General features: G+C 46.7%; 1 protein-coding gene and 1 long non-coding RNA gene across 2 annotated transcripts in view; one reads left to right on the forward strand and one right to left on the reverse strand.

The window, feature by feature from the left end:
• LOC105464267 (xylosyltransferase 1) overlaps window positions 1-15,832 on the forward strand; it is a 368,404-nt gene that overhangs the window by 195,142 nt on the left and 157,430 nt on the right. The gene's annotated exons all lie outside the window — the stretch shown is intronic.
• LOC105464265 (uncharacterized) lies at window positions 1,742-5,061 on the reverse strand. The gene is made up of 3 exons (XR_976752.3): window positions 4,922-5,061; window positions 3,498-3,575; window positions 1,742-1,879 (listed from the first exon to the last, which is right to left on the reverse strand). It is a non-coding gene; the product is annotated as an uncharacterized lncRNA (long non-coding RNA).

The raw sequence follows: 15,832 nt of genomic DNA on the forward strand, positions 1-15,832 counted from the left end.
CCGACCTGGATGCCACATGTTCTCAGGGAGGCGTCTCGCGCTCTCGAACATGGCAGGAGGGGCAGGAGGAGGAGGAAACAAAGTTTTCACCTATTAGCCAGGCAGCTCTTGCTGGTTGCTCTTCTCACTTGCAAAACTTTCCTGGGTGGGACAGCCCTGGCTGATAAACCTGCTGAGATAACTGCTGTGAGCCTAAGTTCCCACATCTGGGAACAGTGGGTAATACAAAAGAACAAAATCAGGTCTTTTGCAGCTGGAGGCCATTATCCTAAGCAAATTAACGCAGGAACAGAAGACTACATACCACATGTTCTCACTTGGAAGTGGGATCTAAACATTGAGTACACATGAACATAAAGATGACAACAGTAGGTCGAACCCGGTGACTCACGCCTGTAATCCCAACACTTTGGGAGGCCGAGGGAGGTGGATCACCTGAGGTCAGGAATTCGAGACCAGCCTGGCCAACATGGTGAAACCCCGTCTCTACTAAAAATACAAAAATTAGCTGGTTGTGGTGGTGCACGCCTGTAATCCGAGCCACTCAGGGGGCTGAGGCAGGAGAATCTCTTGAACCCGGGAGGCAGAGGTTGCAGTGATCAGAGATTGCGCCACTGCACTCCAGCCTGGATGACAGAGACTTTGTCTGGAAAAACAAAAAAACAGAAAGATGGTGATAGTAGACGCTGAGAACTTCTAGAGCGGGACGAGGGTTAGAAAACTAACCATTGGGTACTACGCTCACTACCTGGGTGATGTGGTCAGTCATACCCCATACTTCAGCATCACACAATACACACATGCAACTAACCTGCACAGGTATCCCCAGAATCTAAAATAAAAGTTGAAATTATAAAAATAGATAACATGCCCAACATTGTGATAGGATCTGTTTATTGAGTTGTGGATAGGATGGTTGTCTGTCTTATTCTATTAAAATGGAAGCTCTATGGGAGCAGGTATCTGCCTGTCTTATTCACAGACATGTCCCCGGCACCTCAGGTGTTATCTGTGAATGAATGTATGAAAGGTCGTTGAAAGACTTTGCGTGAAATGATGTGGGTAACCACTACCTTTTATTAACTGTTAACTATTCTGACCTGTGTCTTTGCACTGGTTAAGTCAACATATCTTTTTAGCCCTACGAGGTTTCGATATTATAGATATTTTACGTAGGAGGAAAGCAAGACTCAGAGAGGGTAACGAACTTTCCCTGGGTCATATCACATAGCTGGGAAGTGGTAGAGCTGGATTGCAAATCCTCAAGAGTGACTCCAGAGCACGCATTTGTAACAACCTCATTGGACCGTGCCCAGCATGTCCTGGTTAGCATATCGTGATCACCATGATTTCCATGGCCGCCTTCTTGCTCTGAACAGTTGGAAAACTGGACGTTGGATACATTGTCTCCAAAGGGGGTGACCAGAGTTTCCTTCTAGATGATGACCGTGCACACAGAAGTTGGTAGTGATGAGGTTTTTGCATATCCACCCCGAAACCTTGGTAGAAAATGTCAGGGCCCATTGAAGTACATGGCCAAGAGGGGTCCGTTCCATCTTGTCAACAGCAGCTCTCAGTCCAGGATGCAGAAATCATTTTCTAAAAGCTTGGGCGTAGGCACTGCTGTCACTTTGATTCCTGTGGCCTTCCAATACACAGTAGATGTCCTGCAGGCCATGCCAACCTCAGACATAAACAGGAAGTGCCAGTGGGGTGCCCGCAGCTTACAGAGAGCAGACCTTCAAGATGGCAGCCTCCTTCAGGAACTCGGCCAATAAAAACTTGCTCGGAAGCCCCTGTCCCCAGTAGGTTGGGCCAAGGCAAACACATGCTCATAAAGGAGATTTAGGGGGTGACAGCAGCATATTCATTTGTACCTCTGCATAGTAAAAATAATTTATTAGCAGCTGCTGGGGAAGCTCAGTTCTGAAATCACATGGATGGCAATATTAGGAGCCTATTTCTTGCACACTCTCCCCACCCCAAATGGCTCCGGCTTTCAGATGATAGAAATTAATTGGGTTTGTGTGTGTGTATATGCGTCTATATTTATTTATTTACAGGCGCCTCTCCTTATTTATGTCTCTGGCTCCGTGTGCATTTCCATTTCTTTAGAGGCCCTGCGGTAATGAGCTTACAAGTGAGCCATTCATTACCCACTTGTGGCAGGGCATGTGTGGGGGGATGGGGCCCACACAGGCAAAGGATGAGTTTGAAAACGGGATGTCTTTCATCAGCAGGAGACCCATTTGTCTCCTTAAGTGCCCCATCTCAGAGGACCTGGATTGGAGAATGTTGGGGAGGCAGGATGATGGTTAGGACAAGAGGGCTTCCTGGGAGTTGAATCAAGAGAGACAGAGAAGGTGTATAGGGAAATAAAACCAGGGGACAAATAGAATATTGTGGTTTGGAGCTTTCAGGAGTCAGGTGTGTGGTACCAACCTAGAAATGAATCTGAAATAACAGAGGTGGAGAATGAATCACAGGCAGCTAGGCAAGAGGACTTTACACCAGGAGCCCAGGCTTTTCAGATAACTCTCTACTTCCCAACTCCTCCTGTCCCCACCCCAGGTCAAAGATCAGCTCAGTTAGTGATTGCTTTCTTCCAGGGCCTTTGGTGAAAGCAGTGTTGCCTCCTAGGGGGGACTTTGGAAACCTGTGGGGTACTGAGCCAAGGGTAGCTGTTAACAGCCCACAGGAGTAAGAACGTAAGTTTTACAACCACGCTGTGTGATTTGAGGCAAGTTACTTAACCTCTCTGTGCCTCCATACTCTCACCTGTAAAATGTGGATACTAATTGCAGCTATCCAATAGAGTCGCTCTGGGGTTTTCTGTTTATGTGTTTGTTTATTTTTGAGATAGAGTCTCCCTCTGTTGCTCAGGCTGGAGTGCAGTGGCCCAATCTCGGCTCACTGCAACCCCCCCCCTCCTGGGTCCAAGCATTTCTCCTCCCTCAACCTCCTGAGTAGCTGGGATTACAGGCGCACACTACCACGCCCAGCTAATTTTTGTATTTTCAGTAGAGACAGGGTTTCATCGTGTTAGCCAGGCTGCTCTTGAACTCCTGGGCTCAAATAACTCCCCCGCCACAGCTTCCCAAAGTACTGGGATTACAGATGATGAGCCACCGTGCCCGGCCCTGCTCTGGGAGTTTTAAAGATAATCTATATAAAGTATGTAGCTCAGTCGTTAGAATAAATGTTCAGTAAGTGTTAACTGGGATCATTGTTGTTATAAAAGGAGTTGGGCTGCTCCTCTCACCACACCTTTGCACATGCTTTGCCCTTGCCTGGAAAGCCCTTTTTTCCTTTGTCTGTCTTGCTCCTTTCTTCTCGAGATGGGGTGGGAAAACTGCTTTCTCTGTGAAGTTTCTCTACTCTCCTTGGACCCCAGACCATGTGAGGCTCCACATCCTTGATGAAACTCAAACCCTGAGCGCACCCATCCCTACACTCCCTTTTGGTCCTGTATTAAAATAACTTACATACATACTCACTTTCCTCTCTTGTCTCAGAATTGCACCAACGGCCGGAAGCGTACTTGAGTTCCCCTTCCTATATCCTTTTCCGCTGCCCTGTCAGGGAGTGGACACCCAAATAACGTTTGTGGAATGAATCAACCTGTGATTTTAACCCTAGCAGACCCAGCCCTGCTCAATGTCATAGATCTTTTAAAATCCTTTCACACGTCCGGAAATGAAATCCAGACTTATTCTAACCTACTTAAACACCCACAACTCTAAAAGAGATCAATAGACTGCTAAAATAGTAAGAAGAAATATATGACAGCAGTTTATAAACAGATAATATGTTTTATTATTTAAATGATGATGCCTGTAATCCCAGCACTTTGGGAGGCTAAGGCAGGTGGATCACTTGAGGTCAGGAGTTCGAAACCAGCCTGGCCAACATGCTGAAACGCTGTGTCTACTAAAAATATAAAATTTAGCCAGGCGTGGTGACGCACACTTGTAATTCCAGCTACTTGGGAGGCTGAGGGAGGAGAATCACTTGAATCTGGGGGGCAGAGGTTGCAGTGACCCGAGATCATGCCACTGCACTCCAGCCTGGATGACAGAGCAAGACCCTGTCTCCAAAATGAATGAATGAATGAATGATGGGTGCAACAACATTAGCACTTCTCAATTTTTTTTCTTTTTTTTTTTTTTTTGAGACACATTCTCACTCTGTTGCCCAGCCCGGAGTACAGTGGCTGATCTTGGCTCACTACAACCTCTGCCTCCTGGGTTCAAGTGATTCTTCTGCCTCAGTCTCCCGAGTAGGTGGGATTACAGGCACCCACCACTACAACTGGCTAATTTTTGTATTTTCAGTGGAGACAGGGTTTCACCATGTTAGCCAGGCTGGCCTCGAACCGCTGAACTCCAATGATCCACCCACCTCGGCCTCCCAAAGTGCTGAGATTACAGGCATGAGCCACCGCGCCTGGTGTACTTTTCAAATTTTGATGTGCAGACGAATTGCTTGGGGATGCTGTTAACATCCAGACCCTGATTCCTGTGGTCCAGGCTGGGGCCTGAGATCCTGCACGTCTAACACGTTCCCAGGTGATGCAGATGTTGCTGGCCGATGGTCCACACTTTGGTTGCAAGAGGCTGGAGGATACATCAAGAGGTCAGCCACTGCATGTTAAGTCAGTGAGAACTCAGTAGTTACAAATGCAGGTGGGGAATGGATGTGTGTGTTGGTGACTCACAGCCACAGCTTGTGTGGCCTTTGATGATGTAATTTTCTGAAACTGTGGTCAAACTCAGTGATATAAAATCTCTTCTTGAGTGAAACAGTAGTTACTTTCCTAGAAAATTTGGCTGCGTTAAAACCATTCATAATAATGTTGTGTCATATGTAAATCTAAGCTAGGCTCCTGGCCTGGATAATTATAAATGAGTTGTTTACGCACAGGACATCTGGGGACGTTCAGAAGTCATGCAGGATGCAGGACAGTTCTTCATTGTCCAGCCGTGCGTGTTCCCCTGTCCTGCTGGGTTTCTGATGTTCTTCCACCCACTTACTGCCAAGAGCATCCCCCAATCGTTATGGTAACCGGAAATGCCACCACACACTTCCAGAACACCTCATTAGGGACAGTGCCAACTCCATCAAACACTCTGGAATACAAGGATTTGTTGGGGTTCTGAGATCTCCAAGGCAAACTTAGGAGGTAGAAGGCCTGCTGGAAGAGCCTGTCATTGGTGGGAAGCAGTGTCACTGCATTCAATCATGCCAGATGGCTAAGGGGACACTGGGCAGGCCGGATGGGGGCTGTGGTGGTCCACAGAGCGCATGCCCCTTCTGGAGACCATGGGGCCACTACTTAGCCTCAAGACGACTGTCATACATGGAAATCTAAACTCAGTGTTGTCAGGTCCCTGACGTTTCCAGAAAGGGCAGAAATCCAAAGTTTTAGATGAAATCTCTAGATTTTGAAATATGGGCCGAGATGAAGTTAAACAATTGAAAACAGTCTGCAGAGCGAACCAGACATCTGTGTGTCTGAAGGAGCCATGGGTCCCAGTTGTGCCTTCTGGCTTAAATTAAGAGACATGACTGGGCACAGTGGCTCAACGCCTATAATCTCAACACTTTGGGAGGCCAAGGCAGGCAGATCACTTGAGGTCAGGAGTTCGAGACCAGCCTGGCCAACATGGTGAAACCGTGTCTCTACTAAAAATACAAAAAATTAGCTGGGCATGGTGATGTGCGCCTGTAATCCCAGCTACTTGAGAGGCTGAGGCGAGAGGATTTGTTGAACCTGGGAGGCTGAGGTTGCCGTGAGCCAAGATCGTGCCACTGCACTCCAGCCTGGGTGACAAAGTGAGACTCTGTCTCAAAAAAAATGATAAAAACAAACAAAAACAAAAAGTAAAAAACATGCCATCAACTCAAGGACTATCCACTGCCCAAATGAATGTGTCCCTCCTCTTCTATGTCACCCTTCCCTAGTGGGGACCCTAACTTCTCCCGCTTTCCCCATGCAGCTGCCACTTCTACCTGGTCACCCCTGCCAGCCTCCTCCCTCTCTCCGCTCTGGGACACCCTTCACTGGTTAACTCTGGCCCTTTCTCCAGCCAGCTCTCTTCATAGTAGCTTCCCTCCTATTCTGACTGCTCTGACTGGATACATGTTTGAAAATCAGAGAAAAGCTGTTTCTGAATGGGAACAGGATTTGAGCAGCTGAGATCGGCCAGCATGGGTCCTTGAGCCCTGGTTCTTAGCAGGGGTCGGGGTGGGAAGGTGATTTTGCCCCACCCCTACTCCAGGGGACATTTTTGATTGTAACAAGGGCACGTTACTGGGGTCTAGTGGGTAAAGGTCACAGATGCTGCTAGACACCGCACAATGCACCAGACAGCCCCTAAAACGAAGAGTTATCCGGCCCCAAATGTCAACAGCGCTGTCCTTGAGAAACCCTGCCTGAGAGGTATGTAGAGGCTTTATTATCGAAGCAAGACTGGGTGGTTCACATTCTCTGTGTGTCTCTCTGTATGTCTCTCCCTCTCTGTGTATCTCTCTCTCTGTCTCTCTGTCTCTCTGCGTCTCTGTCTCTCTGTGTTTCTCTCTGTCTCTCTGTCTTTGTGTGTCTCTGTGTCTTTCTGTGTCTCTTTCTCTGTGTCTCTCTCTGTCTGTCTCTCTGTGTCTCTGTACCACACCCCTTCTTTCTCTCTGTATCTTTGGATATTGTGGCCATAACTGTGGAATAATGGAATGGAATGCTGTAATTAATTAGAGGCAAACCGTGTTCAAATAGTAACGGAGAAGAGGCCAGCCTTCGGGACACTTTTAAAACAGTTAGGAGGCCTCTCCCCACAGAAAAGCCCTTCTGTGTGCAAGGCATTTTGTTCCCAAGCAGACATGGTTGCTGTCATTTCTGGAAGGCTCTGCTCTCTGTCCCCCTGTCCTTGGGTCTGACTTTGCAACCTCATGTTGTCTCCGGAGTCTGACTCCTGCGAGTCACTTCTAACCCTGCGTCTTACCCACCGAGTGACCGTGGGCAAGCCTGGCTCAGCCTCAGTGGCCCCATTGGAAGGGACACTCACTTTTTCTGCGGCGAGCCAGATGTTGGCTTTTCTGGGCATGCAGTCTCTGTCATAGCTGCTCAACTCTGCCACCCCAGCACAAAGGCACCAGCCTTCAATGTGTGCACGAATGGGCAAGGCTGTGTTCTAGAATAACTTTATTGACAAAGACAGGTGGTAGGGTGTTTGGTTGACCCCGACCTACTTTTTGAGATAGTTTTGAGGAATGAATAGCGATGCCAAACCAAGGGCTTAGCTCTGTGCCTGGTAGGTAATCAGCACATAGTCAACAGTAGCTGATGTTTGTTTCTTCTTCTCGGTCCATTTTCTCCCGCATTTCCTTCCTTTTCTTCTTTTTCTCCTCTGCCGTTATTTCGCCCTCTGCTGTGTATCTCTGTACCACACAGCTGTCTCTTATGCTGATAGGGAAAGAGCCAGAAGATGCCAGTTCAGATCTTTTCCTGCCACCTGCCCGCAGTACCTTGGGTGCTCTGAGCGCCGTGACTGCCACTGTCATGTCTCCGTGGTGGGGTTGGGAAGAGGGAGTGGGTTAAGGCAGGGGCTCGGCTCTGAGCATGCTTTGCTGGGCACTTCGGTTTTTACCCCAGGGACTTAGCCTTGCAGGCTTGAGGTCCAGGCTAGGTAGCCTTGGGCCGCGTCAGACATAAACAAAGCCAGACCCTATGAAAGCGGTACGGGCAGATTTAATCAGTAATGCCTGTTGCAATAGAAAAAGTGTCCAGCATGGAACGGAACTCAACTTGGATTTGTTCAGAGGTCACTGGGTGTTTTAAAAAGAGAAGGAGGCAGAGCGCGGTGGCTCACGCATGTAATCCCAGCACTTTGGGAGGCCAAGGCAGGCGGATCACGAAGTTGGGAGTTTGAGACCAGCCTCACCAATATGGTGAAACCCCATCTCTACTAAAAATACAAAAAAAGAAAAGAAAAAAATTAACTGGGCGTTGTGGCGCATGCCTGTAATCCCAGCTACTCAGAAGGCTGAGGCAGGAGAATTGCCTGAACCTGGGAGACGGACGTTGCAGTGAGCAGAGATCGTGCCATTGCACTCCATCTGGGCAACAGAGGGAGACTCCATCTCAAAAAAATAAATAAATAAATAAATTAATTAATTAATTAATTAATAATAATAATAGGAGAAGGAGGGAGGGAAGGGAGATGAGCTCAGTGGAGTCAGGGAAGTGAAGAATTACCAAACGCAGGAAGGGAGGGTTGGTCTATGTGAGACCCAAATGGGTTTGCTAACTGCTGTTTATGAAATTTGGCTCCTGCTCTCTTATAGAGGCTGGGAGATGATGCCCTGTCTAGAGGTGTTAGCTGGAACAAACAGTAAATTATTTTGGCAGCCTTGTGTTTTCTAAAGCAGTCCCTTTAAGCAGGAGCTGGGGTCATCCCAGGGATGGGGCCTTGAGCTGTTAGAAACTATGTTAGTGTTTCAGGCCAGGCTTGGTAGCTCACACTTGTAATCTCAGCACTTTAGGAAGCCAAGGATTGCCTGAGCCCAGGAGTTTGAGACCAGCCTGGGCAACATAGCAAGGTCCTGTCTCTACAAAAAATTAAAAAGCTGGGTATAGTGGTGAAAGCCTGTGTAGTCCCAGCTACTCGGGAGGCTGAGGCAGGAGGATCGCTTGGGCTCAGGAGGTTGAGGCTGCAGTGAGCCGTGATCACATCACTGTACTCCAGCCAGGGGAACAAAATGAGACCCTGTCTCAAAAATAAATAGAAAAAGAAAAACGATGTTAGTGTTTCACTCAAATCTTTATAGGTAAAGGTTGAGGCCCAGTAGAAAAAGGGGGCAGAGGGGCTGGGTGCACTTTGGGAGGCTGAGACGGGCGGATCATGAGGTCAGGAGAGCGAGACCATCCTGGCTAACATGGTGAAACCCTGTCTCTACTAAAAAGTACAAAAAACTAGCCGGGCGCAGTGGCGGGCGCCTGTAGTCCCAGCTACTCGGGAGGCTGAGGCAGGAGAATGGCGTAAACCCGGGAGGCGGAGCTTGCAGTGAGCTGAGATCTGGTCACTGCCCTCCAGCCTGGGCGACAGAGCGAGACTCCGTCTCAAAAAAAAAAAAAAAAAAGAAAAGAAAAGAAAAAGGGGGCAGAGGAGGCTGGCTATAGTTTGATCAAGGACCCACTCTTGACAGCAGGTCATTCTTCCTCCCTGAGGGTGATTCAGGACTTGAGTGGCCTGGGTTCCTCTCTCTATATAAAAATATTTATTGGCCGGGCACAGTGGCTCACGCCTGTAATCCCAGCACTTTGGGAGGCCAAGGTGAGTGGATCACCTGAGGTCAGGAGTTTGAGACCAGCCTGGCCAACATGGTGAAACCCTGTCTATACTAAAAATACAAAAATTAGTTGGACATCATGGTAGGCACCTGTAATCCTAGCTACTTGGAAAGCTGAGACAGGAGAATGGCTTGAACCCGGGAGGCAAAGGTTGCAGTGAGCCAAGATTGTGCCACTGCACTCCAGCCTGGGCGACAAAGAGCAAAACTCCATCTCAAAAAAAAAAAAAAAGTACTTGTCACTCAACTTCAATTTCTATCTATTCTGTGTGTGTGTGTGTATTGTGTATGGAAGTAAAATACAAATCTAAAGGCTTGGCATATAGCAAAACAGCCAACATAAAAGAATCCTGAACTTTTTTTAAAATTTATTTTTTAAGTCTTTTTTTTTATGCTTAACATTTGTAGGTGCCCTTTATTACTTTGATTTCTTTTTTATTTATTTATGTATTTATTTATTTTTATTATGCTTTATGTTCTAGGGTACATGTGCACAACGTGCAGGTTTGTTACATATGTATACATGTGCCATGTTGGTGTGCTGCACCCATTAACTCGTCATTTACATTAGGTATATCTCCTAATCCTATCCCTCCCCCATTCCCCCACCCTACAACAGGCCCCAGTGTGTGATGTTCCCCTTCCTGTGTCCAGGTGATCTCATTGTTCAATTCCCGCCTATGAGTGAGAACACGCGGTGTTTGGTTTTCTGTTCTTGCGATAGTTTGCTGACAATGATGGTTTCCAGCTGCATCCATGTCCCTACAAAGGACATGAACCCATCCTTTTTTATGGCTGCATAGTAAGAATCCTAAACTTTTAATTTTAATAATCAGTAGATATTTCTGATTGTGCCTATGTATTATGTCAGCAGTTTTCAAACTTGGTCTCAGGATTGCCTAATACTCTCAAATGTTATTGAGGATCCCCAGAGAGCTTTGGTTTAGGTAGGTTCTATCAAATGTTTTCTATACAGTAACTTTTAAACTAAGGCATTCTTAAAATGTTTATTAATTCACTTAAAAACAGTCATAGTACCTATTACTTGTGTATATAAAATATATCTATGAAAAATATGCATATTTTCCCCAACAAAAACACATTTAGGGAGAAGAGAGGCACCGTTTTACATTTTTCACAAATCTCTGTAACACCTGGCTTAATAGAAGACAGCTAGATTCTCACATTTGCTTCTGATTTCTGTTGCAGTATCACGTGTTATGTAGCCTCTGGAAAGCTCCACTGTACACTCATAAGAGAGTAAACAAGAAAGGAAAATAGCGTCTTTATATTATGGTGAAAATAGTTTGTCATTAAAGATCCCCTGAGAAGGCCTCAGGGACCCCCAACAGTTCCCAGACCACACTTTAAGAACCACTTTACTAAATCACCATCGCAAGCATTAATTCTATTTTAAAAAATTATACCTAATATTTATTAAGTTCTAGATATTAAACTAAGTGTTTTTACATGTGTTGATTTTGATTCTCATGACAGCCTGATTAGGTTGGGTACGCATTATTGTCCCCATTTTACAGGGAAGGAAACTGAGGCAGACAAAGTTAGGCACTGTGCCCGGGGCCATACAGTGAGCAAAGGGCGGGGTCCAGATTTCAACCCACTGTGCCTCAACACCCTGCCTCTCCAAAAAGACTCAGACCTGCTCATCAGGTGACAAGGCGCTAGCTTGAAATATCATCCTGCTGCCACTTGAGTGCTTAACATACCTCAAGCCTCTCACCCAATGTTGTTTTGTTAAATAGCATTCTATGTGTGTGACATATTAGTTAATCCCCGCCTTACCTTTGCAAAGTAGGTCTTCTTACCCCCTTCTTTTGTAGGTGAGAAAAATGAGGCTCTGAGAGGTTAAATCTCTTGTCCTCCATCTCAGAGTTAAGAAGCAGAGACCAGATTCCAACTCAGCCCTATCAGTCTCCCTCCTTCCCATCTCAGCCTGTCCTGTGTTTTGCATCCCGTTAACATGATGCTACATTGCAAAGGGGCTTTTTACTTAGGGTTCTGTTACAGCAGGGCCTGCCCGTGTCCAGCGTCGTCCACGGGTTTCTAAGTGCTGGCCAGCCCAGCCACCTTTTGTGCATGCAAATGAGCTGGGCAAGGGGCCTCTGTTAGGTCTATTTGCATTGGCAGCCTGGGTAATTGCATGTCCTAATTGGTACAGCCACGCACGCTGCGCTTCCACCGTTTGCCTACCCTGGCACGGAGGTCTTTTTGGAAGCAGGTGCGGATCTCTCCCCGTTTGTCCCTCCCAGTGGCCTTGGTAGCCTTGGTGATTGGAACGAAGCCTCGGACACTGAGTTCAACAGCAAACAACTACCCAGCCGGCTGTGCGTGCACATGGCACAAAAGGAAGCCGTAAACTGGTCACGATGAGCGGGTGGGACGGACGCCCTCATGTCTGAGCAGTGCACCTGGCTGGGGTTTCCCTTTGGCCCTGTCCCTATTCCTAATCGCTGTGGAGAGGCAGGTGGGGTATTGAAAGGCATGACCTCTGGACCTAGGCAGCCTGGGCTCAAATCCTGGCTCCTCTGTTTCCTAGGTGTGTGGATTTAGTCACTTAACCTCCTTGTACCTTAATGTTCCAATCTGAAAAATGGGTAGAAAATATAGCATCTTCTTTATCAGCTCATCATGGAGATGAGTCAGTGCATGCAACAGGCTTGGAACGGAACCTAAGACATACATGTTTCTTAAGCACTTAGCACATGTCAGGCATTATCTTCTATGCTTGATCAATTCAGTCCCTGGGAGGCAAGTGCCATCTTCGGCTCCTTGGGATGGATGAGGAAACTGAGGCAAAGAGAGGAGAAATGTTCTGTCCCAGCTTGAAGAACCCCAGCAAATGAAAAAGGGAGGAGTCAAGCTCACTTCTTCCTGAATCCAGACCTCTGAATCTCAGTGTGCTACTATAGACGATGATGGAGGGATAGGGCTGGGAGGAGACGGGATATCCTTTGGCGCGTCCGTCTTTTCCTCAGTTCCTGGTCTCTTAAGGTCCATCGGACTGTTTTTTTAATGAGCTGAAGGGGTAGAATTTGTTCATTGCATACATTGATTAATGACTAACTCAGAATGGTTAGTAACACACATTCGGGACACATCATTTTACAGATAAGAAAATTGGACACCAGCTAATGCAATACTAGTACCCAGGTCTTCCCCATCCCTGCCTGGTGCTCTTTCTACATAAACAATAAGAGCAAAGGTTTATCTCTAAGTGGATAGTTTAAAAATCACAACAACCCTCCCCCACCCCTCAGAAATGGGAGCAAGGAGCCGGGATTCAGTAGACTAAGTATAGATTCATCCTGAACCAAGAGAACCTGGGAAAAATGGAAACAGACCCACGTGTCTTTGCAATAGCAGCGTGGGTCAGGTAACCTGCCTCTCGGAGCCATATTGTTTAGCATATTTCTACCTGATTGAAATTGGCTCTAAACATGCCCAAGGTTGAATGGAAACGGAGGACGTTATTGCATTTAATTATTTCTCCAGAATAAAAATGGATTCTAGCAGCAGCTTAGAGGTAAGGCAACAGCAGAGCAATTAGAGTTTTGGAGCTTGCACGCAAACATTTGAATGTGCAATCATTGTAATAAGTACATTAAAATAAAGTAAGTCAAAGGGTTGCATTGGCATAAACAACTCAAGGTGAGAGAGTTGGATTGATTAAGAGTAGAGAAGATGACGCCAGTTGATCACAGTTGAGAAATAATAACCAATCTGTCCTCTAGGCGGAGACTGTCAGGGGAGAGAGAGTGTTAATTAGTAGAGATACCCAGTCTGGTTTGCTGCTCATTCTTCTTCCGGCTTTGTGTGGTGCACATGTTCTAGTAGTTTTACATACACTCTTCCTCATTGAATTACCCAAGAGGTGAGGCACTGTTTGTTGGTTTGTTTTGAGACAGAGTCTCGCTCTGTCACCCAGGCTGCAGTGCAGTGGCACGATCTCGGCTCACTACAGTCTTCGCCTCCTGGGTTCAAGCAATTCTCCTCCCTCAGCCTCCTGAGTAGCTGGGACTACAGGCGCCCGCCACCACGCCCGGCTGATTTTTTGTATTTTTAGTAGAGGCGGGGTTTCACAGTGTTAGCCAGGATGGTCTCGATCTCCTGACCTCATGATCTGACCACCTCAGCCTCCCAAAGTGCTGGGATTACAGGCATGAGCCACCGTGCCTGGCCTGAGGTGAGTAGTATTATCATCTCCATGGATACCAAGGGGTTATCATCCCAATGTTTTAAATGAGGAAACAGAGACACAGAGAGTTTGAGTCATTTCATTACTAGCAGCATGGACTCGGTCAAGTCATTTAACCTCTCTCTGTGTTAGTCTCCTCCCCTTAAGGAGGACTAATACTGTCTGCTTCGAAGAGTTTTCGAGAAGATTCAAAGGACACAGATCATGGGCCGCTTTGGTGCTGGCCATACGATGGTTGTTTTCTATGGGTCTGCCTGGAGATCTCCCAAGATTGGTTTTGTAAAGGGAAGGGATCCTGGGTTTGGCTTTCTGGATCTTGGGTCTCCACAGAAAGGACAGAAAAGCCAAAATCTGTTTACCTCTTGGCAGTCAGATGAAGAGTTAGGGGGAACATGAAGTGATATGTCGCGTCCATCCTTGGATGGCTGGATAAAGAAAATGTGGCATGTACATACAATGGATATTAGCCTAACATGCAGCAACATGGATGAACTCTGAGGACATTATGCTAACTGAAATAAACCAGTCACAGAAGGACAGATAGCACGTGTATTTATTCCGCTTCTATCAGCTATCGAAAATAGTCAGAATCCTGGAACTAGAGAGTGAAATGGTGGTTGCCAGGGGTTGGGGGATTGGGGAGGAGAATGGGGAGTTGCTGATGGACGGGCGTAACGTCTCAATCATGCATGCACAATAAAGAAACCATAGAGATCTGCTGTGCAGTACTGTAGTGAACAATGTAGTAGTGCATGCAACAATATACAATTTGCTATATGTTGCATATAGTGCTATATTGTTGACTATAGTTGCATAGTAAAATAAAGTGTTTAAATAGTAAATAAAAAAATGAGCTGGGCACGGTGGCTCACACCTGTAATCCCAGCACTTTTGGAGGCCAATGTGGGTGGATCACCTGAGGTCAGGAGTTTGAAACCAGCATGGCCAATGTGGTGAAACTGCATCTCTACTAAACATACAAAAATTAGCCGGGCGTCGTGGCTGGTGCCTGTAATCCCAGCTACTCAGGAGGCTGAGGCAGGAGAATTGCTTGAACCCAGGAGGCGGAGGTTGCAGTGAGCCGAGATCACGCCATTGCACTCCAGTTTAGGTGACCAGAGTGAAACTCCATCTCAAAAAAAAAAAGAAAAAAATGAATTGGAGGGGGGAAGTTAGAACTCCAGCAGTCACTATAGAAAATGGCAGTGACTCGAGGGACAGGAATTCTCAGGCCTCCAGTTCTCGCTGACTGCGCCTCTCTCTGACTTTTCTGGAAGCGATCTAATATCTGTGAGCTCTTTATTCCAGAAGACAAAATATTTTCCTTCCCTCATACTAGAATCTTTTTATTTCCCGTGGCTGCTGAGTAGCATCCGGGGCCAAGCAGAAGTTCACAGGGCCACCACAAGCTAATCATCGCCATTGTAGTGGCCTCTCTTGAATAGATGGCGGGTATTAATCATGAGTCTCTTTAGAATCAATGATGGTGCCTCTTCCTGGTATTACACATTAGCCAGAGGAATTGGCCATTCTCTGATTGTCAGATTAGCATCATTGACCACTGGGGGTGGAGGGAGATGATCGCAGTGTTTTCTCTCTGGTTTTGCTAGGCGAAGTTCAGCCAGTGATGGAGAACAGGAGCTTTTCAAATGGGGGTTTGTGGAGGTTTTCTCTTGTGTGGCGGGGAACCTTGCTGATAATAAGGAAAGAGAAGAGCCCAAGAATAACACTTAGGATACGTCTGAAGAGAGAAAATGAACATGTCCATTAGGGCAGTAGCTCTTCTGGCTTATTCCCTGCCCTTTAGACATTTCTAGAAGCTTCTAGAAAATGGACTTAGGGACAGAATTTAAATTTATGTTCTTGGAGCATGGGAGTCGTCAAATAGGTTTTTCTGTCTGTTGGAGGGAGAAAAAAATTGGTTCCTGTACCTAAGTCAGCTCAAAGGAAGAAAGGAGATCAGGTTGGCTCCTGGATTAATCAGGATGAGTTAGACCATGCTACAGTAACACAGATCCCCCAAATCTCTGTGACTCAAAACAAGCAGGGGTCAATTTCTGCACCCTGAGGGTTGGTGGAGTCTCTCCTCCACATGGGCCTCACTCAGGGATGCATGACCTCCACCAGCAGGAGGGTGGCTGGATATTGTGGTATCCAGAGAATGACACCTTATGGGTTCCAGTTACTGCTCTTGGCCATACCGTGTTTCTTGTCTGTACCTAATGTGCAAGGGATAGGGACTTGCAATCCTAACACATGCCTAGAAGGAATGGA

This window comes from Macaca nemestrina, chromosome 18, assembly GCF_043159975.1.
Source record: "Macaca nemestrina isolate mMacNem1 chromosome 18, mMacNem.hap1, whole genome shotgun sequence".
Taxonomy (NCBI): Eukaryota; Metazoa; Chordata; class Mammalia; order Primates; family Cercopithecidae; genus Macaca; species Macaca nemestrina.